This window comes from Triticum aestivum, chromosome 2B (genome assembly GCF_018294505.1).
Source record: "Triticum aestivum cultivar Chinese Spring chromosome 2B, IWGSC CS RefSeq v2.1, whole genome shotgun sequence".
Classification (NCBI taxonomy): Eukaryota; Viridiplantae; Streptophyta; class Magnoliopsida; order Poales; family Poaceae; genus Triticum; species Triticum aestivum.
This window is the reverse complement of record NC_057798.1, coordinates 121,834,819-121,851,150: the sequence shown is the minus strand read 5'-3', so window position 1 is coordinate 121,851,150 and position 16,332 is coordinate 121,834,819.

Below are 16,332 nucleotides of genomic sequence, written 5' to 3'. Positions count from 1 at the left end.
ACGTTTCCTTTTGGTGGATTTGAGTCATAGGAAAGCCGTACTATTAAGAGGGGGTCCGCTTCGGAAAGGTAGGGTGGAATCATCACATACACATCTGTTCCTTTGCACCACCTTTCCCTTGCCTCTTTGGAGCTCTGATATGTTATCCGTGTCTTTGCAAAATGAACGTCTCCAAGTGGTAGTGTGCTGTGGCGTGTGGTAGTACTGCTCAAGGGAGCAGTAGTACCGCAGAGGCTCACGGTAGTACCACCCGAGGTTGCGGTAGTACCGCTCCTAGGATGCGGTAGTATTGTAACCTCTGGTCCAGCACTGCTACTCACGCGGAAGTAGGGGCGGATGTAAGTTTTTACATTCGCGCCCTATGCGGTAGTAACGCTCACTGGTTGCGGTAGTACCGCGTCGGACTTTTGTACCGATCTAAATTTAACAGAAGTAGTCATGGATGTAATTTTATTCTTCCGTGCCTTCCCAGCCTAGTCAAACCCTGCCTTGCGGTAGTACCGCAAGGGCACACGGTAGTACCGCTCCGGTGGTTTTACCGCTCATAGCGTCAACGCAAAAGGGCCTCTTCTGGTGTCTGTCGTGGGTGCGGTAGTACCGTGCCGCCTTGCGGTAGTACCGCTGGTCTGGTGCGGTAGTACCGCATGTAGCGGGCTGGTTAAGTGGATAATGGTTGGATTTGTCCCGTGACTATAAAAGGGGAGTCTTCTTCTCCGAGTTGACTACCTCTTCCACCTCCAAACTCCATTGATGCTCTAAGCTCCATTTTCACCCGATCTCTTTCCCTAGCTAATAAAACTTGTTGATTCTCTAGGGATTGGTTGAGAAGGCCGCGATCTACACTTCCACCAAGAGAAATTTGATTCCCCCCACTAATCCCTTGCGGATCTTGTTACTCTTGGGTGTTTAAGCACCCTAGATAGTTGAGGTCACTGCGGAGCCATAGTCCATTGTGGTGAAGCTTCGTGGTGTCGTTGGGAGCCTCCAATTTAGTTGTGGAGATTGCCCCAACCTTGTTTGTAAAGGTTTCGTCGCCACCTCCAAGGGCACCAATAGTGGAATCACGACATCTCGCATTGTGTGAGGGCGTGAGGAGAATACGGTGGCCCTAGTGGCTTATTGGGGAGCATTGTGCCTCCACACCGCTCCAACGGAGACGTACTTCCCCTCAAGGAAGGAACTTCGGCAACACATCCTCGTCTCCATCAGTTCCACTTTTGGTTATCTCTCACCTTTACTTGTGCAAGCTATATTGTGTCATATCCTTTGCTTGCTTGTGTTCTTCTTGTTGTTGCATCATATAGGTTGCTCACCTAGTTGCATATCTAGACAACCTACTTTGATGCAAAGTTTAATTTGGTAAAGAAAAGCTAAAAATTGTTAGTTGCCTATTCACCCCCCTAGTCAACTATATCGATCCTTTCAAAGGTGTAGACCAAAGATCACTAATGTGCACAAGGTGGCGGATGAGGGATCCCCGGTCTCATGTGAGGAATTCAATGTGGCTTTGGACACATTGAAAACCTCCATGACGACCGAGGTCAAAGGCACGTTTAAAGTGTTTCTTCATGGCCTTAAATTGTCCGCTGCACCTTTGGAAGTGGCCGCTCCCACTAACAAGGTGGCAGATGCTAACTCCGATAAGGAGGAAGCTTCTTGTGATAAAGTTCCTTTATCTAGTGGTAGAAATGGTAGCGGCATCTTTGCCCATGTTGAACCTCCATTTACTTATGGAGGACCGGTTCCCTCCACTCACTTGAATCATGTTGGTCCTCCTCCTAAGATTGTGAAAAATGAGGATTTTGACTCTTGGGTCTATCGCTTTAAACATCATTTAAACCATGTTAATACTAATCTTTGGAGAATTATTGAGCAAGGTTTCTATCCGCATTGTAACACCCCAGAATTTTAACCTTGTTATATTAATTAAAATTTTGCCTAGAAACTAAAACTTTTATTTTCCGTATTCCCTTCTGATTTCAGAACCACTCTTTTCTTTTTTTTATTATGGACTTTTACCCCCTAGTGAAATCTTTCCAATCATTGTTGGACTTATTTTTCCCTCTCAAATAAAACAATTCTTTTATCAGTGGGATTATTTGCATAATTATTTTCCCTGGTGCCTTATTTATTGAAAAATGATTTTTCTAAGCTTCAAGGCCTCTTTTGCACTACAACCATTTGATAAATTCATTTAAAAATTCTACCAAAAAATGGAGATGTCATGAGATGTTTATAAAACACTTTTATGCAAAAACATATTTCATTCCTTAGATATTTTGAGTTCTACACCAAGTTTTCAAATCTGGTCCAAAGGACAGTTTTGCACTACAACCTATTTAAATATTTCTTAAAAACTTCTACCAAAATTCTGGGATGTCAACAGGAGTATATTAATCAACTTTTTGTGAAAACCTAGTGATGTTCTTTGGAAAAATTGAGTGTATCAACCTCTTCTTCATTCTGGTCCAACTGGATGGATTGTACTACAACTATATTTTAACTTGCTCCCTTTGCTGTGATTCTTTTTCCTACTTGTAGCCCTCCCTGCTAGAACCTTAAGTCCAAGAGGTTGGACTCATTGGAGAAATTCTAGTACATGCAATCATGCCCTGTTCTTTCTGTCCAGAACTGAAGTTTTTCAAAACTTGCTCTGGCAAGTTTCTTCTTTTGGCAAACTAACCTCACCACCCTCTCTTGCATCTAAAGAGACCCCACTCTGGAAGATTTGACCACTCCAAGAAATGCCTAGGTGCATGTGGCATTCTGTCGAGCACCCTGTGGGCATGACCAGTTTTGACATGAGTCTTAGCTTACACTATGATCTTGCTTGTCTTGCCTAACCACCTTGTCCAATAGACTTCTAGCTACTCCTAACCTAGGTTTGCTGATAGCCAGCCTCACCCGAGACCTCTAGCACGCCCTGGCATTTCGTCGAGCACGTCCCGTGCGTGCTCTGGGCGCGAGCAGAGCGCGCGTTTTGCACGTGCCGTGCCCGAGCCACCACATCGCGCCCCTGGTTTTGCCCACACCACAGAGCCGCGCCACGCACTCTCCCTCTCACCGCAACACACCAAGCAGCCCTGGTGCCCTGCAGCACCGCCGTCAGAGCCTTGGCGGCACGCCGGCGTCCGCAGCGCGCCTCTGCCAGGTCGGTGCCGCCCAAGCCTCTCCAGCTCGCCACCTGCCCCTGGAACAGCTCAGCCTCATCCTCTCGAGTGTCCTCTAGCTCTCGTCGTCGCCACGACGCCCTGACGCTACAGGGAGGCGGTTCGCCGACGAACTTATCCGGCCGCCACAAACCGACCTCGTGGCGCTATATAAGGAGGCCCCCGAACCCATTCGAGCATGGAGGCAACCTCAGGCCACCTTCATGGCACCCCCACAGCCGGCAATCGTCGGAGGGAGGCCTTCCTCCCCGTCTCCGGCAACTGCAGCCGCTGCCACCACCCCGGCCATTCCGGCACCACCAGAGCCTCCCCCTATCCACTCTCTTCACCAGGAACTCCCTCTCCCCCTTGTGAATCCATCCCCCTGCTCGATTTTGATCGAGACCCATTGCGGGAGAAAAATCACTTTGCCCGACGACCACCGTCCGCCGCGAAGCTCACCGCCGGCAGCTCCGTCCACCCCAGAGACCATATCAACCACCGGAGTGACCTTCTTGATCCCCTGAGCACGCAGATGGCCTCCGTTTTCCGAATGGTGCCGTCATTTGCCGGCGAGCCTCGCTAGAGCTCCGCCTCTGTTTCAGCCGGAGGAGGCGACGCACGCGTGGACTGGTCAAACCTGACCAGTGGGCCAGGCGGGTCCACTGTCAGTGACCCAGTGCCGATCCACGCAGGCATAAGTGGAAACGTATTTTTAGAATACGCCTTCAACGTGGTCAGTCCGATTCGTTTTTCTTTTTCTGTTTTATTTTCTTTTTAAAACAGATTTTGACCACAGCTTTGACTGCCCATAACTTTTTAATGATAACTCCAAATGAATTGATTCTTTTTCCTACCTCTCTCAAATTTAACCTAGTTTATTTTAAGATTTATTTGAAAAAATTTCAAACAACTTTGTTGTGCTCTTTTGAATTTGTGTGTTAATTCAAATTTATTTAAAATAGGACTTTGGAGAGAGAGAAGCAAACTTTCAAAAGTTTTGGAGTGCACCCTGCCTTTCCACACATTGAAGGCAAGCATTCTGATGATGATCATCCTCGTATGCTTTTCGTGCTTACCGGAAGAAAAACGGGAAAGCCTCTGTCTTGGGTAGACCTGAGCTTGTCCCTAGTTTCTCGTCGAGACGAGTGTGTCCGGCATGGAATGAGGGGTATGATGAGTGGTGATTCTGCTTTGTTGGATGATATATACTCGTTATGCTAATCTTGCAGGGAATACTTAAACCTCCTGAGTCGACCATATCGAGTCTTGTTCTAGTAACCCCCATACTTGTTTTGTACTACCACTCGTCTCTACAACAAGTAGAGTACGGTTCAGTAAGTTGTCAACCTCTTTCTAGCACACACCATACAGAGAGGCCATGGTGGAAGATACCGGTTGTAGCTGGTAGGCAGGCCACCTGGTCCGGGGGCATGGGTGTTTCCGGTTGAGACCGAGAGGGGAGGCCACCCCTTAGAGCGCGTAATATAAATTTGATCCCATGCTACCGAGGTTGTAGCCTCCCCACTTAAAGTTTTGCTTGACATGTGTCGTGGGTGATTCCAGACACCGGTAAGTTAAGCTGTTGTGTGCAAGTTAGGTGTGTTTTCAACTAAAAGGCCATAGACGGAATTAGTCCCGATGAACAAAAGGAATCCGTTACTCGTGGGTAAAGAGTACACCCTCTACAGAGATTAAACCTATTCGAATAGCCGTGTCCACGGTTAAGGATTACAGTCTGGGATGGGTCAAGTGTCGGTCTTAGTGTTGGTCTTCGGAGGAGAAAACTGTTAAACCAGAACTGGGATCATGACTTGAGACTTATGATGATTATGATTATTTTTATTATGGACTAACCCCTTTATATTATTTGAAATATTGAGTATCCCTGGGATGGTTTTACCTCCTGGATATTCACTATATTTATTTTCTTTATAAGCCCTTTATGTGGTGTCGCTCAGACGCCCGACTGTGGCATGCTGTTATTTATTTTCTTTATAAGACCTTTATGTGGTGTCTCTCAGACGCCCGACTGTGGCATGCTGTTATTTATTTTCTTTATAAGCCCTTTATGTGGTGTCGCTCAGACGCCCGACTGTGGCATGCTGTTATTTATTTTCTTTATAAGCCCTTTATGTGGTGTCGCTCAGACACCCGACTGAGGCATTTCACTTTGTTTACTAACCTTTCGAGGCGTCGCTTCAGACACTCGATCGGTGCATTTTATTATTAATATGTTATTGCATATTCATAAATAACCTGCTTGCATGCATTAGAGTTTTTATTATCTTTTGTGACTGACGTCATGAGCATAAAATATTTCAGAACATCGTTGTTATATTATACCCGTGTTCATAATGTTTGCGAGTACATTCAAAGTACTCACTGGCTTGTCCCTGGCTATTGTCTTGGCAGGTTTCTTGCGTGAGGAGGAGCGACCGTGATGACAGCCCCGGAACCTAAGCAACGGTGATAGCAGCCTCGCAAAGATAGGAGTTAACCTGGTCAGCTGTTCCTGTGGGAAATGGAGTCCCATAGACACTGATGTTTCACAACCCGCTTCTGCCATCAACCACTAGAAACCATTTGTTGTACTCACAGACCAGAATGGTCTTGTACTACATATTTTGTGTTTTGTTTTGAATTTCTGTATCAAGTTGGTGCTTCATCAGCTAACAGTAATCCTGGGGCTGGTGAGCACAACGGCCATTTTCTAGAAATTTATACCCAGAAAAACCGGTTGTGACAAACTTGGTATCAGAGCCAGGCTGACCATTGGCTAATCCTATCTTAGCCAGGTCAAAAAACCTAGGTAAGCCAAACCACCAGACCTTAACCAAAACCCAGCCAAGCTTCTCGTGCAAGATAGCCGCACAGTGAATCCGACACTTTTGGAAGTCGGTGCCCAACCTATCAACCTAGCTTGTCGATCACGCGCCAGTGACCGATGCCTAAAATGTCTCATTCGCAAGCGTGCGAAGGAAGACTCCGTCCCCTTTTTTTCTATAAAAAGGGCACGCTAGCCTCAACCCAGCACAACACAGCCTCTACCCCAAACCGAACCATAATGCCTGGCTCCGTCGTGCACAATGAAACCACAGCAACCAACCTTGGAGGTTTTGTGACCATACTCGCAAACCTCACCCATCGTGCCTATGCGTTAGAAGAGCCCCCAGACTATGTTGTCTACCAAGGAACCATGGGCGGTGAAAGCCGTCAATTCTGGGCCACTGTGCACATCTATGGTAGGGGTCTATCGCCAGAACGCCCCTACAGGTTCACCGGAAGGACAACTTCCTTCGAGCCACAAGCCATCTAGCTAGCTGCTCGAGAGGCTATAGTTCAACTCCGACAGTTGTCGCCCAGAGTTAACTGTCGCTCGTTCTACTACCACCCCAGACGCGAAGCGTATGGTAGACCACCCCAAGTTGCCAATGGAGATCACGAGACGGATCCTGCATTATTGCACCTTGTGCGCTATGTAGGTGCACTAGAGGCACTATTCGATCAAATCACCATTGATCTGATCGCAGCTCGTGGAGAGTTGGTTCGTCGAGCCCCGACGAGAGGAGAAGACGAGCCCGACGCCGACAACCCAGTCGTGCTGTTCGGACACTCGATCGAGACCTTTAGATCAGCCCCAGCCATCAACCAAGATGCTTTGATGACCCCAGAAGTGCTTCGTCGCATTTTGGGAGCACACTCCAACAAGATTGTGGCCAACAATCCCCGTGATGGTCATCATCGCTACCCCGACCCTGCAGTTCCTCCACCATCTCCGACTAATTCCAATGGTGAGACCCGTGGAGAAGCCTCGACATCCACAAGGCAAGCCCGTTTGGATATAAACGAGGTAGACTAAGTCACCCAAGTAGTGCTGAGTCAGTGTGTATCCTCGCTTCGTAATCATGTGACCTTGTGAATTAACGCAGCCTGTTGTTGTGCCTCTGTTTTAGATAGTAACCTTGCATAATTATGTCAGCATGCAGTTGCATATTTTTTCCAAACACAGCTACCAAAACCAACCCCGACAACCCCCACAGTGATACGTCACTTTAGTGAGGTATGTATCTGTGGCTTTGACCTCGACCCTTGGAGCTAAGCTGGCAAATTTATTACCTTTCACCACGGTGAAATGACCCAGCTCCAGTGCTATAAATAGGCCACCTCGTGACCTTGCCAAGCACCCTCACCTTGTGCACCATTTCCTGCCATGCCAAGCCCTAGCATTTATCTGAGAACCCCAGATGCAACCCCAGGTAGCTTTGTCAAAATATTGTGGGACTTTACCCGCAGTACCATGGGTTCTACCCAGCCACCCCAGTACGAGCTGTTCAAGTCGAGAATCACACCTTCCACCTTGAAATATTGGGCAGCAGTACACATCCCTCCTGTAGACTCCAACCAAGACCCAACGGAAGTTTCCTTCGTGGGGAAATCTATGCCAACCCCACATATGGCCATAGAAGCTGCTGCTTACGAAGCACTCGCTCGCCTTCGATTCGTGGTACCCTATGCCAGCGAACGAGGGTATTATTACCTTCCGAGCCGTGCAGCATCCGGAGGAGTAACATATTTTCCTGGTGGACGATTTGAGAGAGACCCAGTGCTGGCCAACCTGGTCCAGTACGTCATCGCTCAAGAACGTTTGACCCAGCAAGTAATGGGATATCTCCAGAGTCTCGCGGATTTAAATCCTCAGATCGCCATCGGCAGACCACTGAGGCCCGACCAGGAGAGACACATTCATCGTCTGATCAATCTGCTTTCCCCGATAGAAGAGGAGTGCATCCCAGTACCAGAGACATTTTCTCGGGACCCCGTCCAGTTACCGTTTGCATTATAGATGTCGCTTGTATATTTATTCTTGCAACTTTTACTTATGTGTTGTAACTTATGCATGGTACCCCGAGTTTGCGCGGTGAGTAAATCTTTTAGTTTCTATTAATATGAGTAGTTCTGTTGAGGTTTGACTCTAAAATATTACTGTTTCTCTCACGAAAAATCCTGGAGTGAGATTTCTTTTCCCTGAGTTGCTGCATCGTATATCTTATCACGGCGTGGATCATTTTATTTCACACAACACCACGGCAGCAGACCCACAACCGCTCGAACACATACACTGCTTGCAACAAACACGTAACCGTGGAGTATTTGTTTTTCAAAATAGCTCTTAGCAAATCTCGAGGACGAGAATTTTTCTTAGGGGGGTAGTGTTGTGACACCCCAAAATTTTAACCTTGTTATATTAATTAAAATTTTGCCTAGAAACTAAAACTCTTATTTTCTGTATTCCCTTCTGATTTCAGAACCACTCTTTTCTTGTTTTTATTATGGAGTTTTACCCCCTAGTGAAATCTTTTCAATCATTGTTGGACTTATTTTTCCCTCTCAAATAAAACAATTCTTTTATCAGTGGGATTATTTGCATAATTATTTTCCCTGGTACCTTATTTATTGAAAAATGATTTTTCTAAGCTTCAAGGCCTCTTTTGCACTACAGCCATTTGATAAATTCATTTAAAAATTCCACCAAAAATTGGAGATGTCATGAGATGTTTATAAAACACTTTTATGCAAAAACATATTTCATTCCTTGGATATTTTGAGTTCTACACCAAGTTTTCAAATCTGGTCCAAAGGACAGTTTTGCACTACAACCTATTTAAATATTTCTTAAAAACTTCTACCAAAATTTTGGGATGTCAACAGGAGTATATTAATCAACTTTTTGCAAAAACCTAGTGATGTTCTTTGGAAAAATTGAGTGTATCAACCTCTTCTTCATTCTGGTCCAACTGGATGGATTGTACTACAGCTATATTTTAACTTGCTCCCTTTGCTGTGATTCTTTTTCCTACTTGTAGCCCTCCCTGCTAGAACCTTAAGTCCAAGAGATTGGACTCATTGGAGCAATTCTAGTACATGCAATCATGCCCTGTTCTTTCTGTCCAGAACTGAAGTTTTTCTAAACTTGCTCTGGCAAGTTTCTTCTTTTGGCAAACTAACCTCACCACCCTCTCTTGCATCTAAAGAGACCCCACTATAGAAGATTCGACCACTCCAAGAAATGCCTAGGTGCATGTGGCATTCTGTCGAGCACCCTGTGGGCATGACCAGTTTTGACATGAGTCTTAGCTTACACTATGATCTTGTCTTGCCTAACCACCTTGTCCAATAGACTTCTAGCTACTCCTAACCTAGGTCTGCTGATTGCCAGCCTCACCTGAGACCTCTAGCACGCCATGGCATTTCATCGAGCACGTCCCGTGCATGCTCTGGGCGCGAGCAGAGCGCGCGTTTTGCACGTGCCGCGCCCGAGCCGCCACGTCGTGCCCCTGGTTTTGCCCACACCACAAAGCTGCGCCACGCACTCTCCCTCTCACCGCAACGCGCCAAGCAGCCCTGGTGCCCTGCAGCACCGCCGTCAGAGCCTTGGCGGCACGCCGGCGTCCGTAGTGCACCTCTGCCAGGTCGGTGCCACCCAAGCCTCTCCAGCTTGCCACCTGCCCCTGGAACAGCTCAGCCTCATCCTCTCGAGTGTCCTCTAGCTCTCGTCGTCGCCACAACACCCTGACGCTACAGGGAGGCGGTTTGCCGACGAACTTATCCGGCTGCCGCAAACCGACCTCGTGGCGCTATATAAGGAAGCCCCCGAACCCATTCGAGCACGGAGGCAACCTCAGGCCACCTTCATGGCACCCCCACAGCTGGAAATCGTCGGAGGGAGGCCTTCTTCCCCGTCTCCGGCAACTGCAGCCGCCGCCACCGCCCCGGCCATTCCGGCACCACTAGAGCCTCCCCCTCTCCACTCTCTTCACCAGGAATTCCCTCCCCCCCTCGTGAATCCATCCCCCTGCTCGATTTTGATCGGGACCCATTGTGGGAGAAAAATCACTTTGCCCGACGACCACCGTCCGCCGCAAAGCTCACCGCCGGCAGCTCCGTCCACCCCAGAGACCATATCAACCACCAGAGTGACCGTCTTTATCCCTTGATCACGTGGATGGCCTCTGTTTTCCGAACGGTGCCGTCATTCACCGGCGAGCCTCGCCGGAGCTCTGCCTCTGTTTCGGCCGGAGGAGGCGACGCGCGCGTGGACTGGTCAAACCTGACCAGTGGGCCAGGCGGGTCCACTGTCAGTGACCCAGTGCCGATCCACGCAGGCATAAGTGGAAAGGTATTTTTAGAATACGCCTTCGACGTGGTCAGTCCGAATCGTTTTTCTTTTTCTGTTTTATTTTCTTTTTAAAACAGATTTTGACCACAGCTTTGACTGCCTATAACTTTTTAATGATAACTCCAAATGAATTGATTCTTTTTCCTACCTCTCTCAAATTTAATCTAGTTTATTTTAAGATTTATTTGAAAAAATTCAAAACAACTTTTTGTGCTGTTTTGAATTTGTGTGTTAATTCAAATTTATTTAAAATAGGACTTTGGAGAGAGAGAAGCAAACTTTCAAAAGTTTTGGAGTGCACCCTGCCTTTCCACACATTGAAGGCAAGCATTCTAAACCCTGGCATAATATTTTGCATGCATCATTTGACACGATTATGACATCACCTCAAAACGTGGAACTCGTTATTTTATGTGGTGATGTGATCGTTTGCATGAATGCTTATTGAAATTTCCTTGCTGTTGGAAATGGACATGCTTGTGATGATGATCATCCTCGTATGCCTTTCGTGCTTACCGGAAGAAAAATGGGAAAGCCTCTGTCTTGGGTAGACCCGAGCTTGTCCCTAGTTCTCGTCGAGACGAGTGTGTCCAGCATGCCATGAGGGGTATGATGAGTGGTGATTCTGTTTTGTTGGATGATATATACTCGTTATGCTAATCTTGTAGGGAATACTTAAACCTCCTGAGTCGACCATAGATCAAGTCTTGTTCCAGTAACCCCCATACTTGTTTCGTAATACCACTCGTCTCTACAACAAGTAGAGTACGGTTCAGTAAGTTGTCAACCTCTTTCTAGCACACACCGTACAAAGAGGCCATGGTGGAAGATACCGGTTGTAGCTCGTAGGCAGGCCACCTGGTCCGGGGGCATGGGTGTTTCCGGTTGAGACCGAGAGGGGAGGCCACCCCTTAGAGCATGCAATATAAATTTGATCCCATGCTACGTGAGGTTATAGCCTCCACACTTAAAGTTTTGCTTGACATGTGTCGTGGGTGATTCCAGACACCGGTAAGTTAAGCTGGTGTGTGCAAGTTAGGTGTGTTTTCAACTAAAAGGCCGTAGACGGAATTAGTCCCGATGGACTAAAGGAATCCGTTACTCGTGGGTAAAGAGTACACCCTCTGCAGAGATTAAACCTATTCGAATAGCCGTGTCCACGGTTAAGGATTACAGTCTGGGATGGGTCAAGTGTCAGTCTTAGTGTTGGTCTTCGGAGGAGAAAACTGTTAAACCAGAACTGGGATCATGACTTGAGACTTATGATGATTATGATTATTTTTATTATGGACTAACCCCTTTATATTATTTGAAATATTGAGTATCCCTGGGATGGTTTTCGTCCTGGATATTCACTATATTTATTTTCTTTATAAGCCCTTTATGTGGTGTCGCTCAGACGCCCGATTGTGGCATGCTGTTATTTAATTTCTTTATAAGACCTTTATGTGGTGTCGCTCAGATGCTTGACTGTGGCATGCTGTTATTTATTTTCTTTATAAGCCCTTTATGTGGTGTCGCTCAGACGCCCGACTGTGGCATGCTGTTATTTATTTTCTTTATAAGCCCTTTATGTGGTGTCGCTCAGACACCCGACTGAGGCATTTCACTTTGTTTACTAACCTTTCGAAGCGTCGCTTCAGACACCCGATCGGTGCATTTTATTATTAATATGTTATTGCATATTCATAAATAACCTGCTTGCATGCATCAGAGTTTTTATTATCTTTTGTGACTGACGTCGTGAGCATAAAATATTTCAGAACATCGTTGTTATATTATACCCGTGTTCATAATGTTTGCGAGTACATTCAAAGTACTCACTGGCTTGTCCCTGGCTATTGTCTTGGCCAGATTTCTTGCGCGGGGAGGAGTGACCGTGATGACAGCCCCGGAACCTAAGCAATGGTGATAGTAGCCTCGCGAAGATAGGAGTTAACCTGGTCAGCTGTTCCTGTGGGAAATGGAGTCCCATAGACACTGATGTTTCACAACCCGCTTCTGCCATCAACCACTAGAAACCATTTGTTGTACTCACAGACCAGAATGGTCTTGTACTACATATTTTGTGTTTTGCTTGGAATTTCTGTATCAAGTTGGTGCTTCATCAGCTAGCAGTAATCCTGGGGCTGGTGAGCACAACGGCCATTTTCTGGAAATTTATACCCGGAAAAACCGGTCGTGACACGCATGACCCAAGCAACTTCACCCCAAGAGTAGCCGCGGACCATCAGTTCAACGAGAATGCTCTCTTCATCATCGAAGATGCAATTCCATCCGAAGATATTGCTCATCTCCGACCCTTCTCCGTGGCCAAGGAAGCATTGCACCATGTTGTTTCCATTTACAAGGGAAGTGCAAGCATTCAACGCTCCAACTATGAAGTGGTGCAAGATGAGGCCGATGAGTTTGCAATGAATGAAGATGAAGAACCTCATGAGCTTTACCGGAGATTAACCACTCTCGCGGTCTCTCTCCGAGATCATGGGAGCAAGGATACGGACAATAATTGGGTCAAGCGCAAATTCCTCAAGGCCATGATGCCTTACCACAAGGCCATGCCCTCCGTCATCTGTCAAAGGCCGGACTTCCACACCTTGTCCTCAAGTGAAGTGTTGGATGAGTTTGTGGCGATGAGGATCTTGGACAAGGCCGCCGATAATGCGGTGTTGCATTATCAAAGAGAAAAGAAGCCCAACCTTGCCTTGAATGCTAAGGCTAGTGTGGAAGAAGAGGATGAAGAGGAAGATGAGGAGAGCAACCCCGAAGATACGAAATATGATTACCATGAGCACATGGCTCTTGCTTCAAGGCAATTTTGGAGCAAGAAAAACTCAAGGCCCAATTTTAACAAGAACAACTCAAGTGGCTTCAAGGTCAAGCAATGTGTGAGAACATGTTACAATTGTGGCAATGTGAGCCACTTTGTTGCGGAGTGCCCCTACGAGAAGCGGGAAGACAATGGTGGCAAGCTCATCCGAAAAGACAAAGCCAAGTCCTTCCCTAACAAGAAAAAATCACCAAGAAGACTCCATCCAAAGGGTTGGTGGCACAAGAAGAATACAATGAAGAAGATGATGATGATGAAGATGGTGAAGCCATGGCCATGGCCTCTGTCGCCATTGTCACAGCTCCACGTGTGTCTCTCTTCGACTCACCCAACGAGAACATCACCGCCAAGTGCCTCATGGCCAAAGCCACCAACAAGGTAACCCCCAACATCAAAACTACCATCATTACTAATCCTTCCTTGACGGATTCCATTGATGAAAGTGAGGGGTCTAATGAGGAAGTAAATGAATTTGAGTCTTTTATGAGCAAGTTCAAGGGCAAGTCCAAGAAGCACTTCGTTGCTCTCTTGGAACAACTTGGTGAAGCCAATGACATGATCGAGGCTCATGAAGAAACCATCTCTAAGATGGAAGGTCATAGTCATGACTATACCGATGAGATATAGAATCTCTCTAATGCGCTTGAGGAAAGTCACACAACGATGACCATGCTAAATTAAAGAAAGATCTTGATCGTGCTCTTGTTGTATCTCGTGTTCTCGATTCCGAGAAGGCTAAACTATTGGGGAACGTAGTAATTTCAAAAAAATTCCTACGCACACGCAAGATCCTGGTGATGCATAGCAATGAGAGGGGAGAGTGTGTCCACGTACCCTCGTAGATCGTAAGCGGAAGCGTTAGCACAACGCGGTTGATGTAGTCGTATGTCTTCACGGTACGATGATACATCTCCAACGTATCTACTTTTACAAACACTTTTTCCCTTGTTTTGGACTCTAACTTGCATGATTTGAATGAAACTAACCCGGACTGACGCTGTTTTCAGCAAAACTGCCATGATGTTGTTTTATGTGTAGAAAAGAAAAGTTCTCGGAATGTCCTGAAAATCCACGGAGGAACTTTTTGGAATTAATAAGAATTTCTGGGTGAAAGAAATACACTAGGGGCCCACACCCTGTCCACGAGACATGGGGGCGCCCCCCTATAGGGCGCGCCCCCTATCTCGTGGCCCCCCTGGACCTCCACCGACCTCAACTCCAACTCCATATATTCTGTCTCGCAGAGAAAAAAATCAGAGAGAAAGTTTCATCATGTTTTACGACACGAAGCCGCCGCCAAGCCCTAATATCTCTCGGGAGGGCTGATCTGGAGTCCGCTCGGGGCTTCGGAGAGGGGGATTCGTCGCTGCCGTCATCATCAACCATCCTCCATCACCAATTTCATGATGCTCACCGCCATGCGTGAGTAATTCCATCATAGGATTGCTAGACGGTGATGGGTTGGATGAGATTTACCATGTAATCAAGTTAGTTTTGTTAGGGTTTGATCCCTAGTATCCACTATGTTCTGAGATTGATGTTGCTATGACTTTGCTATGCTTAATGCTTGTCACTAGGGCCCGAGTGCCATGATTTTAGATCTGAACTATTATGTTTTCATGAATATATGTGTGTTCTTGATCCTATCTTGCAAGTATATAGTCACCTATTATGTGTTATGATCCGACAACCCCGAAGTGACAATAATCGGGATACTTCTCGGTGATGACCGTAGTTTGAGGAGTTCATGTATTCACTATGTGCTAATGCTTTGTTCCGGTTCTCTATTAAAAGGAGGCCTTAATATCCCTTAGTTTCCACTAGGACCCCGCTGCCACGGGAGGGTAGGCCAAAAGATGCCATGCAAGTTCTTTTCTATAAGCACGTATGACTATTTCCGGAATACATGCCTACATTACATTGATGAACTGGAGCTAGTTCTATGTCACCCTATGTTATAGCTATTACATGAGGAATCGCATCCGGCATAATTATCCATCACTGATCCATTGCCTACGAGCTTTTTATATATTGTTCTTCGCTTATTTACTTTTCTGTTGCTACTGTTACAACTATTACAAAACCCAAAAACTATTATCTTTACCTTTGCCACAGTTACCTTTATTATCATACTACTTTGCTACTAAATATTTTGCTACAGATACTAAGATATCTAGGTGTGGTTGAATTGACAACTCAACTGCTAATACTCAAGAATATTCTTTGGCTCCCATTGTGTCGAATCAATAAATTCAGGTTGTACTTCACCCTCAAAAGCTGTTGTGATCCCCTACACTTGTGGGTTATCAAGACTAATTTCTGGCACCGTTGCTGGGGAGCATAGCTCTATTCTCTGAGTCACTTGGGATTTATATCTGTTGATCACTATGAAGAACTTGAAAGACGCTAAAACCAAGATTTTGCCCTCAACTACGAGGGGAGGTAAGGAACTGCCATCTAGCTCTGCACTAGATTCTCCTTCCATTAGTAGTAAGCTTGCGACACCTAAACCTGCTACTGCTATGAATTCTGATATGTCGCATGTTATTGATGATGCCACTTCTGCTATGCATGATGAAACTACTTCTGTGCGTGATACTACTTTCCCATTAGGTGAATTTCTTGATGAACAACTTGCTAGAGTTAGGGGGAATGAAAATATTGAAGATGCTATTATTGATGATAGTGATGATGAAAGTTCTCCTAATGATAATGTATTGACTGTTAATCCTGAGGGTTATGTTATGAATGAAGAAGCTGCTAGAGCTATCTTTTCTTGCAATGATAGATATGATCTTAAGAAATTATTAACTAAATGGAAGCAGCAGTCTCTTAATGCTAGAATGAAACCTGACCCTTCTTTTGCTACTTCACCTATCTGTGTTACTCATAAGGATAATGAATTCTCTGTTGATCCTGAGATAATTACTCTAGTTGAATCTGATCCTCTTTATGGCCTTGAATATGAAACTATTGTGGCACATCTTACCAAGTTGAATGATATAGCTACCTTATTTACTCATGATGAAAGATCTCGCTATTTTTATATCCTGAAGATATTTCCGTTCTCGTTAAAGGGTGATGCTAAGATTTGGTATAATTCTCTTGCTCCCGGTTGTGTGCGTAGTCCCCAGGATATGATTTATCAAGAAAGCTAACTTCCAGCCGACTGT